Source organism: Mesoplodon bidens (genome assembly GCF_964165515.1).
Source record: "Mesoplodon bidens genome assembly, chromosome: X".
NCBI classification, from domain to species: Eukaryota; Metazoa; Chordata; class Mammalia; order Artiodactyla; family Ziphiidae; genus Mesoplodon; species Mesoplodon bidens.
Genome location: NC_138163.1, coordinates 138,561,494 through 138,578,689, shown reverse-complemented (window position 1 = coordinate 138,578,689; position 17,196 = coordinate 138,561,494). Strand labels below are relative to the sequence as shown.

General features: G+C 44.7%; 1 protein-coding gene across 2 annotated transcripts in view; it reads right to left on the bottom strand.

Moving 5' to 3' along the window:
• LOC308608562 (pseudouridine-5'-phosphatase-like) overlaps window positions 1–17,196 on the bottom strand; it is a 442,308-nt gene that overhangs the window by 182,860 nt on the left and 242,252 nt on the right. Inside the window, exon 6 of one of the 2 annotated variants that reach the window (XR_014014195.1) lies at window positions 5,442–5,602. The exons of the other annotated variant lie outside the window; for it this stretch is intronic. The gene's annotated coding sequence lies outside the window, so the exon portion shown is untranslated. Of the gene's footprint in view, window positions 1–5,441; window positions 5,603–17,196 lie in introns of those variants that run through there. 2 annotated transcript variants of the gene reach the window in all.

The window sequence follows — 17,196 nt, the reverse complement described above, 5'->3', positions numbered from 1 at the left end:
TTTTTAAATGATGGGATAAAGCATTTTATTCAGGCTACATTGAGAGATTCCTCACCCGGCTCTCTGAGAGGTATTTCTTTTGTGGCTGTGTTCCAATAAAACTTTATTTACAGGATGGGAGTAGGGTGGTTTGGCACATGGTAGTAGTTTGCTGGGCCCTGGTCCAGGTGAGGGGTTGTCAGACATTATCACGCATGGGAGTCATTCAGGGGACTTGTGGAAACCCTCCCTGCTGGCCCCGCACCAGAGGCTCTGATTCAGTACAGTGGGGGTCGGGTGGAATAACGTGTATTTCTAACAACCTCCCAGGAGATGCTGATGCTGCTGGACCCAGGACCCCACTTGAGAACGAGCCACATTTACAGAGGCGGATAGTAAGACCAGATAGAAGGAAAAACCACACATGCAGTCACACAGCTGGGGAAGGGCAAAGCTCAGAACCTGGCTGTCCTGGCTGCCGGCATTGCTGCATGGGGGGTTTTAGTGTGTGGAAACAGGGAGCGAAGGTGTGGCGTGTAAGGGCTTGTTTTGGGGGCAGACATGTGACATCTCCCTCCAGGACGACAAGCACATGGGAGCCCCACCCTGGAGGAGGGGCGGCGGCCGGCTCGAAGGTCAGAGGGGACAGCCGGGGTGCGCCGTCGCAGGACGGTGCTCAGCGTCTGTCCTCACCTCTAGGCAAGAGGACCCATTACTCAAAGCGACCCCCCCGATGGGCTGGAGTTTCCGTTCGCCACATGCAGATAGATGGAAATATATGCGTCTCTATTATAGATGCCGGGAAGCATTTGTTTGCCACAAGAGACAAGTAAAAGTGACTAAACTGGACTATGGAAAAACATGTTCATGAAGCGAATAGCCAAAAAGATGGTACTCACTGCATTTACAAAAAGGATGTCTGGTTAAAAAAAAAAAAAAAAAGAAAAGACAAAAGACGGACATCCCACAAATGACAAGCAGAGTCTGGCAGAGAGGTGATTTTAGAGGCAGGATAATCTGTCCCTGACATCCCCTCACTTACTAGCACTGTGACCATGGATCTGGCTCCCAGCCCCCTCATATTGAAAAGATGATGAGTTCTACCTTAGCAGGTTTTATAAGCATTAAATGGGATAATATACATCAGGGTGTCTAACAGCATATGGCAAGGCATGTGATTCATGCCCAGGGGAGTCTAGGCTTTCATCAGAAAATGTTTCAACTATTTATATTTCTACTCTCACGTCTGAAGAATAGTGGTGGATACATCCACGTGCTATAAAATATTGTTCACACCCTGGTAAAACTTTAGGCATCGTCTCTATTAGAGAACCTATAAAAAGTTCATAAGTATGAAATTAGAGCCTGCAGGAGTATATATTTTATTCTGTGCTTATGATGTGTGCCTGCAGGAAATGACCCTTTATATGTGTAAGGCTGTACCACATTTATGCTCTGATTCTGATGCCTGGATGGGGGAAACAGAGCTACCGTTTGCCTGACGTAATTCCTTCCCCGTTCCCCTTCTCTTTCATCCAAAATTGTCAAAAAAAAGGGAGCATTATAGTAACTACTGTGGTATCCAAGCAGGTTTACGTTCATTATTTTAGTTAGGCATGACGATGGTTCTCTTGGCTGATAAAAATTGGTCCAGTTAGGGCTTCCCTGGTGGTGCAGTGGTTGAGAGTCTGCCTGCCGATGCAGGGGACACGGGTTCGTGCCCCGGTCCGGGAAGATCCCACATGCCGTGGAGCGGCTGGGCCCGTGAGCCATGGCCGCTGAGCCTGCGTGTCCGGAGCCTGTGCTCCGCAACGGGAGAGGCCACAACAGTGAGAGGCCCGCGTACCGCAAAAAAAAAAAAAAAAAAAAAAAAATTGGTCCAGTTAAAGGCATTGAAAATATGGATGGAAACTTTTGTACCCTTGGGATAAACTTACAATTTAAATAGTGCACTGAGTCTGCAAGCATGTTTGAAGTGCCTTGTAGTTTTCAGTGCTCAAGTCCAAGGTCATGAAGATGAACGAGAAAAATTCCCTATCCCCAAAGAGAATATGGCTGCGGAGCTATACCTGGAAACAAATCACAGCAAAGCAGTGTGAAAAGAACTAACCTCCCCAGAGGCGGCCGCATGAGAACAACTCCTCGGCGGTTGAGTGGACAGTCACCTGCTGGACATGTGTGTTTGACATTAGGGACGTGAAGAGACTTGAGACTAGAAGCTGTGTGCACGACCCCATCACCTGTGGCCAAGCCGGACGCAACGGTGGCCACTGCGCCTTCCCCATTCCCAGGCTGGACTCCCCTTTGAACCAGGGTGTTGGCCCATTTGCCTGATGCCACTGTGAAATGTCTCTTCCTGCAAAACTATGAACCCCTCTCTCTTACTCTCTTACCAGGTCAAATCACCACGTTTTGGTTCTGAAGCATACGAGTTTAGCCTACGTATGGTTGAGATAACGTTTGCATGGATGCAGCTCTTATTTCTCTCCACATCTTTAACGTCTGGGGAAGAGCGGCTGACCCATGTAAGCAGAGACACGTTGGACCTGAAAACAGGGAGCTTCCCCTACCGGAACCATCCTCTGTGTCATTTTCAAGTGTCAACACTTCCGGCTCAGGTACGCGACGAGGAAGAAGCTGTAAATCAGAGGGTCCATCCACACCCGCAGCGTGAACGTGTACGGAGCGCGGCCAGGCGCCCCTGAGCTGCCCTGACCGACTACAGCCAGAGGAAGGGGTGAGGGTGGGCTCCAGGGAAAGAGGTCATGGGGAGAGACCGTGGGAGGGGGACAGCGGTGACCAACAGAACGTGAGGAAATGACATGGAGATGTCCCCGCGGTGGGCACCGCGCCAGGAGACGGCACCACGGTGGCCCTGTGACTTCCCGGGGCTTGTCCGGGAGAAGGACTTGTAGCCCCGGGTGAGCACCACGGCTGTAAATGATGGTGAGAAAGGCGTGCACAGCCTTCAATCTCCCATCCTGAGACTCAAAGCACACGGAGGGGGAGGCGGTGCGGAGACACACCGTGCAGGGCTGCGGATGATGTCACACGTGTCGCTTTGCACAGCTCATCTTGCCAAGCTGACGCCTCGGAGTTTTGACAATTCTGTCAAACCCTTCGAGTCTTAAGTGAAAGTCCCCGTAAATCCCTTCTTTAAAACAAGGGGAACTGCATTCTTCCACCAGCATGCAAATGACCTTCCCCAAGACGTCTATTTGAGAGTTCTGGAGCAGCAGACTCCAAACCCTGGGCACTGGGGGTGGGTGTGAACACAGAGCTTAAGAATGGTCCCTTCATTGGGAATATTTAGAGTCCCTTGAAGGCATGATGTTCGTGGACTATTTTATGCCTTTCTCTATGTGCGGGAACCACACAAGGATGAGAGGACTTGCAGTATGCATGGCAATCAACAACTATAGCCCATACTTTTGTACTTTATCAGGGCACCAAGCGACTTCGGATTTCAAAGAGCGCTCAGTCGACATCAACGCAGCATCTTCTCTTGGTAAAGAACTGTTCACAGGCTTCCAAAATGAGTAAGGATCGGTCCAAAACAAATGGAAAAATGACTCTTGCATGGAAGGAAAGCAGGAAACAGACTGATGGTGGCCGGGGGCTGGGGAGGAGGAGAAATGGGGAGTTTTGTTCAGTGGGTGTAGACTTTTGATGACACAAGATGGATACGTTCTAGGGACTTCCGTGGCGATCCGGTGGTTGAGACTCTACGCTTCCACTGCAAGGGGCGGAGGTTCGATCCCTGGTTGGGGACTTAAGATCCCGCGCGCTGCACGAGGCAGCCAAAAGATAAGTTAATTAATTAATTTTTTTAAAAACAGACGGATACGTTCTAGAATTATTCAGAAAACTGTTCCAGCAGTTAACAGCCCCATGACCACCACCACTAAATAGCATCAGATCTTGAGGTGACGGACAGTGGGTCGATGGACGTTTGTGGTTTTATTTTGGTGATTTTGCTTTCAAATCATTTTAATGCTAACAGAGAAGAGCTACCTCTAAACAAACAAGAGAATAAACACCTTCCTCTAAATTCCAGAAGGAACAGTAAGAGCGTGGATGGCCTCTGGGGAAGCTGTTGAAAATGGGAGAGGTCATGGAGTAGGACACTTCAGTGTTTTTTTGTGTTATAAGCCTTTTCAAACAACAGCTGACCTTTTTATTGAAGTATAGTTGATTTGCAATATTGTATTAACTTCCGGTACACAGCATAGTGATTCAATTTTTTATAGCTTATACTGCATTTAAAGTAATTATAAAGTATTGTCTATCTTCCCTGTGCTGTACAATATAACCCTGTAGCTTGTTTATTTCATACCTAATAGTTTGTACCTCTTAACCTCCTCCCCCTAACTTGCCCCTCCCCCTTCCCCTTTCCCACCGGGAACCACTAGTTTGTTCTCTGTATCTATGAGTCTGCTTCTTTGTTATATTCACTAGTGTGTTGTATTGTTTAGACTCCACATGTAAATGAAATCATACAAGATTTGTCTTTGTCTGACTTAGTTCACTTAGCATAATGCCCCCCAAGTCCACCCACGTTGTTGTAAATGACAGGATTTCATTCTTTTTTATGGCAGAGTAATATTTTATTGTGCATATATTCAAATTATTTGTGTGTAAGTCTTCAAATACAATGAAATGCAGCATCCTTTTCTGATGGTTTCCGCACCAAGACCTAACGTGATCTTCTGAACTGTGATTATGTCACTCTCTTATTTAAGACTCTTCAGCACAGCTCGAAATGCCCTAAAAGTCTTAAGGCTCTAAGGTGGCCTGAGGGATGCTTCCATCTCTCCTCATCTCGCCTTCTTCCCTCAAGTCTGGGTTTCCTGTTTCGTAGCATGTGAGGCTTCTGCTTTCATATCTGAACTTCTCTGTGCCTTTCTGAAGATGGAGCCTTTCTCTTTTGTTCACAGCTATTTCAGTGCCAACACCACTGCTGAATATTTACAAGGTGAATGGACACACATGCTTATCTCATCTCCCTGACCGATGAGTCGCAAAAAATTCAGGTTGTCCAAAAAGACACCTCGATGAGGGTTGACTGAAAATGGAAGTAACTCAGGGTTTCTGTTTGCTGACTTGATAAAAATAATGTTTCCCAAATATGCCCGGTATGTTACCATATTCCTCTCAGGGAAGAGATTCTCCATCCAATATTTCCCCACGCCCACTTTATCCTAAATGGGGGAAAAGATATACTTGGCAAAAAAAAAAAAAAAAGTAAGTCTAGGAAAAAAACCTGGAATTAACAGAGAATTCACTACACTGGTTACAGTCATTTAAGTTGGAAACTGAAATCCAAAGTGTGGGTATTTAGAGGTCTTCCAGGGTGGTAAGTTCCAACATCAGTCCTTGGACCTGCTGTATCAAAGAGAGATGAAGGACTTGTCAAATATATGCGACTTGCAGTCTCACTGCCAACTTGCTGGATCAGAATCTCTGGTGGAAAGGCTTAAAATTGGGCATTTTCTAAAATGTCCTCATGTAATTCCCACGGGTATCCAGGTTTGAGAATGGGATCTGGTCCAGCCTTGATGCAAGACTTGGAGAGATGGGTCATTGGGTCTTTGCCTGAAATCCTTAGAGGAGAAATTGTTCACTGAAATAAAAACACACAATGTGAGAGCTGTGAGTTTCAGTTTTATTGGGGGACCTTACTGAGGACCGTAGCCTGGGAGACATGTCACATAGCTCTGAGGAACTGTTTCTAAGAGGTACAGGAGGAGCCTGGATATATATGATTTTTTTTTTTTTTTTGGCTGGGAAATACATGTAGTCAAGCATACATCTTAGTAAAAGATTATTGGTAATCACACACACACACACACACACACACACACACGTACAAAAACAAAAACAGAAAAACCCCAGACATGTCAAGTTAATGCTTTTAGTGCTTATCTATATATGGGAAGATGCAAGAACCTGGGGTCACTGAACTCCTTCCTTAGGTAGGCATCTTAACTATCTAGGGGTCATGTATCCAAAACACTGAATACTTCATCCTGTTTTCCCCCTGAATTCCTTTCAGGATTTACTGAAGGTCAGTGACTGCAGTGGCTAATGATCTGATCCCTGTAGAACTGGATGGCAGGCAGCAGTCTTTGTTTTACAAAACTCACTGCTTTACGTGGAAGTTTACTCTGTTTTCAGAAATCTCAAATGGTTAGAAAGTATTCATTTCAAATTACCTATACCTACACCCCTATAACTTTTATTCATGGGCACTTATTTGTTCTTGCAGAATCAACAGAACAAATCTAAACCTTTCTCATCATTGGAAGCCCTTGAAATATTTGAAAAGGGCTACCATGTTGTATTGATTATCTATTGCTGTGTACCCAATTATCACATTATCTCAAATTTGTGTATTGAATCATCCAATTAGTGACCTGAAACAACAACATTTATTGCAATTTCTACAGATCAAGGCTCTGCTTGGTCCTCTACCTTGGGAGGGTCTCTCACAGGCTAAAACTCAAACTTCCAGTCAGGGATATGGTCTCCTCTCCAGAATCCACCCAGGAAGGATTTACGCCCAAGCTCCCTGATGTTGTTGAAAGGATTCAGCTCCTCATGAACTGATGGACAGATAGCCTGTCAGTTCCACCCTCTGTTGGCTGAAGGTTGCACTTGGTTCGTTGACATGTGGGCCTCTCCCATATGGCAGCTTGCCTCATCAGCACCAAGCATAGATGGCAACAGAGAGAGTTGAGGGTCTCTTAGCAAGAGAGAGTCCTGGTCTTTAATAACTGTTATGGACTGAATGTTTGTGTCCCCTTCCCCTACCCCAAATCCACACATTGAAGCCCTAACTCCTAATGGGATGGTATTAGGAGGTGGGGCATTTGGGAGGAGATTAGGGTTAGATGGATAAGGTCAGGAAGGTGGGACCCCCATGATGGGATTAGTGCCCTTTAGAAGAGGAAGAGACACCATAGTCCATTTTCCCTTTGCCATGTGAGGACACAGCAAGAAGGCGGCCACCTGCAAGCCAAAAGGAGAGCCCTCATCTGCCATCACTTTGGTCTAGGACTTCCCAGACTCCAGAACCGTGAGAAATGTGTCTGTTGATAAGCCACCCGGTGCACTGGTACTTTGTTATGGCAGCCTGAGATGCTGATCACTTTTTTCTGTACTGTGTCCATTGAAAAGCAGCCCCCTAGGAGTCCTGCACACACAGAAGTGGAGGGGTTTACACAAGGGTGTGAAGAGCAGGAGGCAAGGCTCACTGGGGCCATTTCAGAAGGTCTTCCACCACACATATGGTCCTGAGTTTTCTTTTCTGCAGATCCTCATTTCAGTTAATCACCTCTCATAAAAGCCATGTTTGCATCTCTTCATCTCCTGCACTGGTCTTTGCTTGCACTGTGATCTGTGGCCGTGGATGTTCTAACATCTCATTCAAAAAGGAAAACAAGAGAGGATCTCTCTCTTCTTTCCCCCAGGTCCCAGTTATTTTATTTTAGGAAAGTGTATTTCAATCTGCCCAAAACCATCAAGATATTTTCTGCATTAGTCCAAAAGCAGCTCCTAAGAAGAGATGAATAGATGTGTGAAAGTGTGTTCTGACACCCACTTTCCAAGGATCCTTCTCGGTCTTCTGGTTTCCGCTTGATGTCTCAAAACCCACATTATATATGAAATCTCATCGCTCAAGCTGAGAAAGCTTTGTTCTCCAATAGCCCTGAAGTTTCAGATGCACACAGAAGCTCCATAGTGCCACACAGACACCCTTGGTGGCATCCTTTAGATTATTCTGAACTCTTCCAAATCCCAACAGTTTGAAATGTACATGCTGAGTAAGCCTCAGCAGAACTGAGAAAGGTCTATAAAGATGATCTTACAGATCAAGCATCGGCTAAAGGATTTTATTTTTAGTTTCCTTTGGTCTGTTTCAAGTCACAGACAGACTACCATTTTAAGGACCCAGCAAAACGTTTAAGATTCAATAGATCTGTTTATCTGCCAGCCATAGGTTCCCAACTGAAAGTGAACAAATTTATAAATATGCTGAGCGCATAGGACAAATAGAAGAAACCCTCTGCTTTTCCAATTTCCTCCCTACAAGAGTTCGTGTATTTAAAATGTACTGAATTTGCTAATGTCCACTCCTCCCTTCCCCACCAAATAGGGATAGAAACCACTGTCATTAACATATTTATTGTTAAATCTATGCAGGACTTACCTTGCGTGTCTATACCATGAATGTGCCTTGGGAATAAACCCAGAACACAGCTAGCATATATGAGCAACTAAATGTCTGCTTGCTTTCTTCCTTTGGCTTGCATCACATGCCACAGGTAAAACAGAGTACCCAGGTAGTATGGTGAAAAAAACTCATGTGCTTTTGAGCTATACAGTTTTGGGTGTGCAAGTGAATTTGATTAAAGCACTGGAGAACTATGTGCAAATAATTCATCCTTTCTAACTCTTCTTTGTTTTCATTTCAGAAATGTGAATGATACATTTTATGATGGTGGTGGTGACAGTTCAAAAGGTCAATGAAACAAAGAACGAAATGTATGAAAGTGTTGTCTGTTGTCTTTCTCTCTGCTATTTCTAGAGTTAGCTATGAAATTCCTTCCAAACAACAAGGAACTAGCGTATAGCCCAGGGAACTATACTCAGTATTTTGTAATAACCTATAATGGAAAAGAATCTGAAAAAGTATATGTATAACTGAATCACTTTGCTGTGCATTGAAACTAACAAAACATTGTAAATTAACTATACTTCATCAAAAAAAAGAAAGATATTCCTTCTGGAAAGACATTCCTGTTACTGGAAATATTTGGTACCATGTGCTCAGATCCCCAAAAGTTTAACACTCAAGGGGCATTACTTAAGTATAAACAGAGAATGAAAATCTTAGCAATATACTGAAGAAAGGAAGGATTTTGATAAGACTCTAAGGTAAGTCAAGAACATGAAGATGGGTCTTCTGTCCAAGAGGAAAATGGGATTCTGAAAATTACTCATTGCTTTCCATGAAAGCTCTGTTCCCACAATTATTATTTATCCCCTCAACCTGAATCTTACTAACACTTCTCTCTGCACCCACTGCCCCCGCCCCGCACAAGGGTGGTCCATGTAGAGGCTGCCTGGACTCATTTAGGGCACCTCTAGTGCAAAGATTTGTGCTGCTAACTGACATGTGTCATTTCTCTTTGGTGTCTCCATAGAATGATTGAAGCGATGGAAGAGTGGATTCACTTAAAACCATATTTGAAAAAAGTCTTCTTGGATTCATGCTACTGTTTTCTAAAACCAAGCCTGCAGGGGCAATAGTTTGTGTCACTTCACAATTACGGGGTCCGGATAGGGAATTCTGCGGTCTCCTCGCTTTTATAGGAGAATTTGTTTTTCAGCCTATAATCCTGTTTACTCCCAGACTAGGTGTAGTTGGCCGCGTTTGGTGCCTTTGTCATCTGCATCATCTTTTGAGAGGGGAAGACAGAACACACAGGAAATAATTTTTTAAAACAACGAGTATCGGCTGCCATGGGTGAAAGATCCTTGCCCTGAAGCAGCAAGACAGGGGTCGGTGCCACGTGTTTGTATCATGACGAGGTGTGGGTCGGCATCATCATAGAGTGTGGGGTGATGTGAGCAAAGACAGGAACGGGGAGACACCCAGCGGGCTGGAGGTGGGGTTCAAGACAGAGGTGAACAACCTTCCTAGGATGGAGGAGGGAGGGAACCAAGGGGGAGTCACCCTCTTTCAAACAGGAAGAACGAAACGATGGTGTGGAAAGCCTGTGTGCAATTACATCTGTACTCTTTCCAATAAAATTGTGTGTGTCGTGAGCATACGCAATACAAAATTAAATTTTAACACGTGAAATTCTTAAAATCTCTAAATAAACATGTTTGGGAAACCAACATTTCTGTAGGTTCAAGGAACACTGCAAGGGTGGCTAACTGAAGGAAAGGGAGTCCTGGGAAAGAGATCTTGGGTGGAGGTCTTGGGGATTCGGAGTGCGACCCGGTTAGAGGATGTGGGAGTGACTAACCACTGCTACTGCACACCATGTCTCAGGGCCACGTTCGGTGAAAGAAAAAGACCTGGGCGACTTCTTTCACCAGATGCTTCTGCGCTGCTCTTCAGAGCGCCCTAGGAAACTCTCGTCAGGCTTTGCTGATCCCAGAGAAATAAACATCACACCTCACCTTGGGGGAGAGTGGTTTCTAAGCGAACGGGGAGAATTAAGGCAGAAAGAGACAGCTGTGAGGGAGTCATTCCCAGTCCACCCGCGTGGTCCTGCCACATGGAGCACTCAGGCCCTGGGCACCAGCAGGAGGGCAGTGGAGTAGGTGCTGAGCAGGAAAGGAAGAGCCTGCAGGTGGCGCGATACCAAAGACCACGTGTTCTTCTCCTTTGGGACACTGTGGATGGGGGGGTGGATGTATTTCTGGCTCCTGCTGGATCATGACGTGAGGGCCTTAGCCCCCACCAAGCCTCCTGTAGGGGACAGGAGCAGTGGGGGGCAGAGTGCTGGGTCCTCCGCATCATCCACACAGGAGGGGTCTAGGCGAGGAACCCCAGCAGCACACCTGGGATGAGGGTGCAGGTGTCCTGGAACCTCCTACCGAGTCCGCCCGTTCTGGCCCCAACTGAGTCCTGCCCTGGCTGCTGGGAATGAGAGAGATCCTATCATCACCCGAAACCTCCGCATCACACATAGGACTGATTTCTGAGTTGTGTGTTTAAACCTAAGCCTCGGGCTTCCCTGGTGGCGCAGTGGTTGAGAGTCCGCCTGCCGATGCAGGGGACACGGGTTCGTGCCCCGGTCCGGGAGGACCCCACATGCCGCGGAGCGGCTGGGCCAGTGAGCCATGGCCGCTGAGCCTGCGCGTCCGGAGCCTGTGCTCCGCAGCGGGAGAGGCCACAACAGTGAGAGGCCCGTGTACCGCAAAAAAAAAAAAAAAAAACCTAAGCCTCTTTCAAAGGAGTAGGTGGCAGCTGGGTTGGGCGGTGGGCGGGCACATAGTCAATATCAGGTTACTGACTTGATCTGACTTATGAAAACAAAGTGCAATTCATACCAAGCCTTAAAAAACAAACAAACCTTGCAGAGTCAATTCTCATTGTCATGACGAAAATGTCTCTGATCTAATATATAGTCTCAACCAAAACATTTGCTACGGCTTTGACATATTCTCTTGAGCTCATCAGAAATAGTATTCAATGTTTTGAAGATTCTCCCATACGTAGACTAGCACCTACTCTTCTTCCTTCCCAAGGGAAGACGATCTTAGCTGGAGCTGTAAGAAATTTCTTACGTACTTTTGAATGGGGGGTCTGTTTTACTTCCTTTTATAACATACCTTAAAAGTATACCTTTATTGCAAAGTTTGGCACTGGAGAAAATACCTATATGCAACTTGATGCATGGCTGTAATGAATGTGCAATCTACATCAGATAGTAAGGATGATAACTTCATTTTTATCTTTACTCGGGAGCTTAACTGAATCCTTAGAGAGGGATCTCATGTCTTATTAGAGAAGATGGTTCTTAACTTGGTCATTCTCCACACTCCCTTCTCTGCACCCAGACCACCAGTTAGGGCCAACTGGAATGCCAGGAGGTATAAGGAAGACTTACTGAACAGTAGCTGAAAATGCACATGGATATTATGTGCATATGTATATGCATAAACTTTATGGATATACAAAGTAGAATAACCTCAAGTGTATATACACGGCAGCGTAAACTTATACAGATACACATAGTAGCACAAGCTTACATACGTACGTATGCATGGATATACAGAGTAGCAAACAAGAAAAAAAAATTCAAGAAACCTTGATCTTGATGTCAATTTAGCAACAAACTAGTTACGTGTCCTAGGTTTGAATATCTAGAAATAAATACTCAGTCTTTCCACTAATCCAGAAACACAGGCACAGGGCTGGCTCTTGATCTTGCTGCTGTTTGACCAGATCACCTGTAAGGTTTCCTCTGTCTCCCCAGAATTTTCCATATAAAGGAAAACCAGAGACGCACCATCATCTCCAGGAGAAACTGGGGTCAAGCTCCCCTAAGTGGTCTGGGGGCTCCAGAACCATTCCCCTCTGGTACCATGAAACGTCCTGGACGTGGTACAGAGGCCAGAACCCAACAGGTGTCTGGGAAAGAAGGGGTGGCCGGCAGCAGGGAAGGATGGGATTCTCCGGGACAGCAAGAACCTGGAGCTGAAAACTTTTCCAGGGACTCCTGCCCAGTGGTTCTGTCTTCTGCCTTCAGACAAGAATATGGCCTGGCTGAGGATGAGCTTGACTCAGTCGTCGAGAGAATGCCATGTCCCACAACCTTACCTTACATAAACCTCAACGTTAGTGGAAATTTTTTCTGTATCGGTGACCTAAGTCCATCACTTTTATGTCAGGGCAAGACTTTCACCTCTTTCTTAATTAGAAAAAAAATGCCCACGTGAGCAGGAATGCCATACACACACGAGCACCCCTAAGGGAGACGGCGCAGCCAAAAGCCTCTCCAAGACGCACTGTACCCGCCCCCGCTTTCCCAAGCTCACCCCCTTTCCACCAAGTTCCACATCCTCACGAAGTACCTTGAACACACACAACAGGCTGGATATCACCAGTTTTGGGCCCACCTGTAACCTGATTCAAGCTCCCAGGAAGATACACTTGGTGAGTGGTGTTGCAGTGTTAGTGCTGGATTTTTCTCAGGGCCAAACACACTTCTCTGATTTTTACTGTGTCATGCACGCATTTGTGTCTGGTGGCAGTGTGGGGACGCAGACACTGTTTGAAGACATGGAGAAGAATGTTTCTGCTCTTAGCCCCGTGCTTTAAAAATTTATCTATTAACGAGATTGTCTATCAATAGACCTATATACATGTATTACTTTTCTACTGCTGTGGTAACAAAGTGCCATTCAGTGGCTTAAAACAATACACATTTATTTTATAGCTTTTTAGGTTACAAGTCTGGCATGGGTCCCGCTGGGTGAAAGTCAAGGTGCCTGCAGGACTGCATTCCTTCTAGAGGAGGACCCGATTTCCTTGCCTTTTCCAGCTTCTAGAAGCCACCCCTATTCCTTGGCTCATGGTTCCCTTCTCCATCTTAAACCCAGCAAAGTTGCATCTCTGTGTCCATTCTTCCATAATCACAGCTCCTTCTCACTGGCTCACTCATCATCCACTTTTAAGGACCCTTGAAATGACACTGGGCCCACCTGGATAAACCCCGATAATCTCCTTAGCTTAAGGTCAGCGGATGGGGCATCTTAATTCCATATTCATTCTTAATTCCCCTTTGCCAGGTAATGTAACACAGTCACAGTTCCAGGGATTAGGATGTGGACATCTTTGGCAAGCTATGATTCTGCCTACCATAACACATCGATTCATGTATATCTGGGATGAGACCATGTGACAACACCTTTCTGTAATCTATACAACCTACAACACCTGTTTCATAACACCTGTTTTTACAATGTATACTGGAGCAAGCAGGCCAGCTAAAATAAGTGAGATGGATGCACCTGCCATTTCAGGCTGTAAATGGAGAAGACAGAACCCCCCAACGATACACACACACATTATATTCTTGCTTTCTAAGGAAGAATGATGGTCCTTCCTCCTTTTCCCAGCTCGTCTGCCCTCAGAGGTGGCAACTCTCAGGAAAAAAAACAGAGCAAAAAGCACAGAAGGCTGTCCGCAGCACAGAGGGTCCCAGGAAGGATGAGTCCAGGATACAGGATGCTGCATGAGTGGGGGTAGGCAATGCTCTGACATCAATGCACTTGGAGAGCTGGGACATGAACCAAATTAATCCAGAACGGAGAAAAAAAAATAATCTATCTGTGGGGTAAGAGTAATGTTCGCAGAAAACAGCATCACTTTGTGAGATAATGCCTGTGGGTGGCAGGAAATACAGCTCTGTCGTGTGAACCTGAAATAGTATTAAGCCTCCCCCAGAAGAAGAGATCAGAGAGAAATCAAAGAAGAAGCCACAAACCCAGTCTGTTGGCACAAATCAGGCCTATGTAAATCTCTCTTCATTCAACGACATAAGAAGTGAAAATCAACATCGATCTATGAAAAAAAAAAAAGTAGGCACAAGGAAACACAATATCCACCTGAAGATTAAGAAGGACCTACTGGGGCCAAGATGTAATCTGGAATTTTTCTTTTTGTGAACTATGAGGATAAAGGAAAAACGATCTTCAAGAATTCAGGCAGAAGAAGAAGAATAAAAAGAGGCTATATCTACAAGGAGCAAAAATCATGGGATGCTCAGACTCTTCATATGCAAGCCTGGATTCTAAATGTCTTTTTCCTCTTAAAGTAGAAAAATTGGTACCCAAAGAAGCTTATATCCAACCAGGAAGTCTGTCATATAGAAAAGCAAAGAAGAAAATACTTTTCAAAATTCAAGAATTTTTTAATAACCCAAATGCTTTTCTCAAAAATAAAATATATGTTAACTCACTAGAGAAGAAACACAAATATGAACTCAGGAATGGATAAATTACAGAATACGAGGTCCAAAGTGACTATTAATACCAGATAATCACAGTGCTTTATACCAAAAAAAGTGTCAAATACAGTTACTCAAATGAATTAAATGCTACAAGTTGTTGCAAATGGGTATATTTCTTGTAACATAATTAGTAAAAATAATTTGGGTTTAAAATCCCATATTCTGTTAGAAAAGAATATGAAAGTATAAGTCAATAAAATATAAATTGCCCTCATTGGATACAGTAGGAGTTAAAAGACAACCATTTTACATTCATGATCTTGAACAATGTAAGTATTAAGAATGAAAATAACTAATATTTTTGAGACACTTGTTAAGTGCCAGGCCTTATTTGCAGCATTTTTCATGTAGATTTGTAATATGGGTTCAATTACTGTCTTAGTCCATTTGGGCTGGTATAACAAAAGGCCATAGACTGGGTGGCTTATAAACAACACACATCTATTTCTCACAGTTCCAGTGGCTGGCAAGTCCAAGATCAAGGTGCTGGCAGATTCAGTGTCTGGTGAGGACCAGCTTCGCGGTTCATACATGGATGTCTCCTTGCTGTGTCCTCACATGGTGAAAGGGGTGAGGGAGCTCTCTGGGGTGTCATTTATAAAGGGCACTAATCCCATTCATGAGGACTCCACCCTCATGACCCAAAATCACCTCCCAAAGGCCCCACTTCCTAATACCATCACATGGCGGGTTAGGATTTCAAAATATGAATTTGGGGGGGAGGGCAGCATCAGTCTATAGCAAATATATTCTTGAAAAACTAAAACAGAAGCACAGGCATATTTATAAAAGGAAGTCCTGCTTTCCAATCTTTGGAAAAGACACAAACAAATAAGACATAATCATATGAGAAAAGACAGAAAACAAAGGCAACAGCAAGAAATCCTTACAACCCCTCACTAGCAAGGAGACAGAAGTGAAGCCAATCACACAAGTTATTATGTTGGAATGGAGAACAGGCTCACTTCTCACCTCAACAGGTAAAGTCTCTCAGATTGGGCTAAAAAAAAAAAAAATCCAAACATTTGGGGGAAAATGAAAGCTTCAGAAGAGATCTCTTAACCTCTCTGCTCCCAGTTACCAAAACCTACAGAACCTGACAAGAATCACCGAAGGAAACGGAGGAGAGAGAAGAAAAACAGCTGTGATGCTCAAACTAGCAAAGGGCACCAAGGAATGCCACCTACTTCAAGGAAATTCTGCCCTGTCTAGAGCAAAGGGGCCCACATTCAAGAGGCCACCAGGAGCAGCTCAACACTCTTCCTGTTACAGACAGTTGTAATTTGGTAAGAAATAAATGGGAGATAATCTGGGAAATTGAAATGGCATCACCTATGCTGGACCTACAAAGGGCAGGGCTGTGGCCAGGTCACAAGAGGTGAACAAAGCTCCCCATCACTGGGACGTCAGGCCCACGTGTTAAATAGGGAATGGAAAATCAGTGATGAGTTGTCATTTTTCTCTAAACGGGCTAGTAACAGCAGTCTCAGACTCCCCCAACTTGGGTAGAGAGGAGGATGAGGGGGCTGGGAATCCTGGACCTTGAAGCAAGAGCTCACTGTTCAAGAAGAGAGAACCCATCTATCTGAAGCCCTTTCCGGAGCTACAGAACAGCAGCAGCAAAGACAACCCAGCAAGAAGCCAGCAAGAAGCCAGCAAGAAGCCAAGTCCATAGATGAGTGTCTGTCCCAGAAGCCAGGAGCCACCCCAACTTCTCTAGGCTGGAACCCACAGGGTTCCAGGTCCTATGCTGGGGTGCGGTCCCCAGCCTTCTGTCCTCGGTGGCTGGACCTGGACCACTCAGGTGCTGCCCACATTCTGAGTCTGCCGTGGAGGTCAGCACTTTGCAGGTGTCCTGATGCCCGTTCCTCATTGTTAACTGGCCTGGGTATGAACCAGGGCTGAACTAAGATCTGCCTTAGAACAGATCTGAGGTTACCTGGGTCCTCCTCCTCATCTCTCTCTCTCTCTCACGCACACACACACATGCACAGGTGTATTAGATAACAAACTATTAAAAGTGACCATTTACAACCACGTAAAAATGGGATGATGGGAAGGTAGGGTGAAAAGAAATGCAAAACTACATTTTCACAATACCAGTTTTGTTTAAGAAGCATATCTGTAATAGACACATATAATTATAATGTAGATGGGTGGCTAGATAGATACCTACCTACATACATACATACATACTTGTATAGATAGATACATACATACATGCATAGATGGATGGATAGACAGATAGATAGAGATAGTGAGAGAGAGAGAGGGAGGGAGAAATAGATGTATATATAGACAGACAGATATTCAGATATCTGTCTATGTCTCTTTGGAGTCACTCATGAACATAATTCTAACAATTACAGCCCAGTGCCCTAGAGAAAATGATCTAACTCTCTGAACTAACGTTTCCTCATCTGTAAAGCAGAAATATTAATTGTATATTCAGCCCATTTCTTGTAAAGATCAGATGCTATCATCTGTCACACACCTGACCCATCAGAGTTTTTCAATAAATAATAGTTTCTGCCTCTTGCAATTTAAAATTACATGCACTCATAAAGACATTTTTTAAAAAAACAAGCAGCATTCAATCCTGGACCATTCTGGAGCCCATGAAAATCAAATCCCAAACTGTAAGTATAGCCATCCTATAATTGTGCATTATATTTTA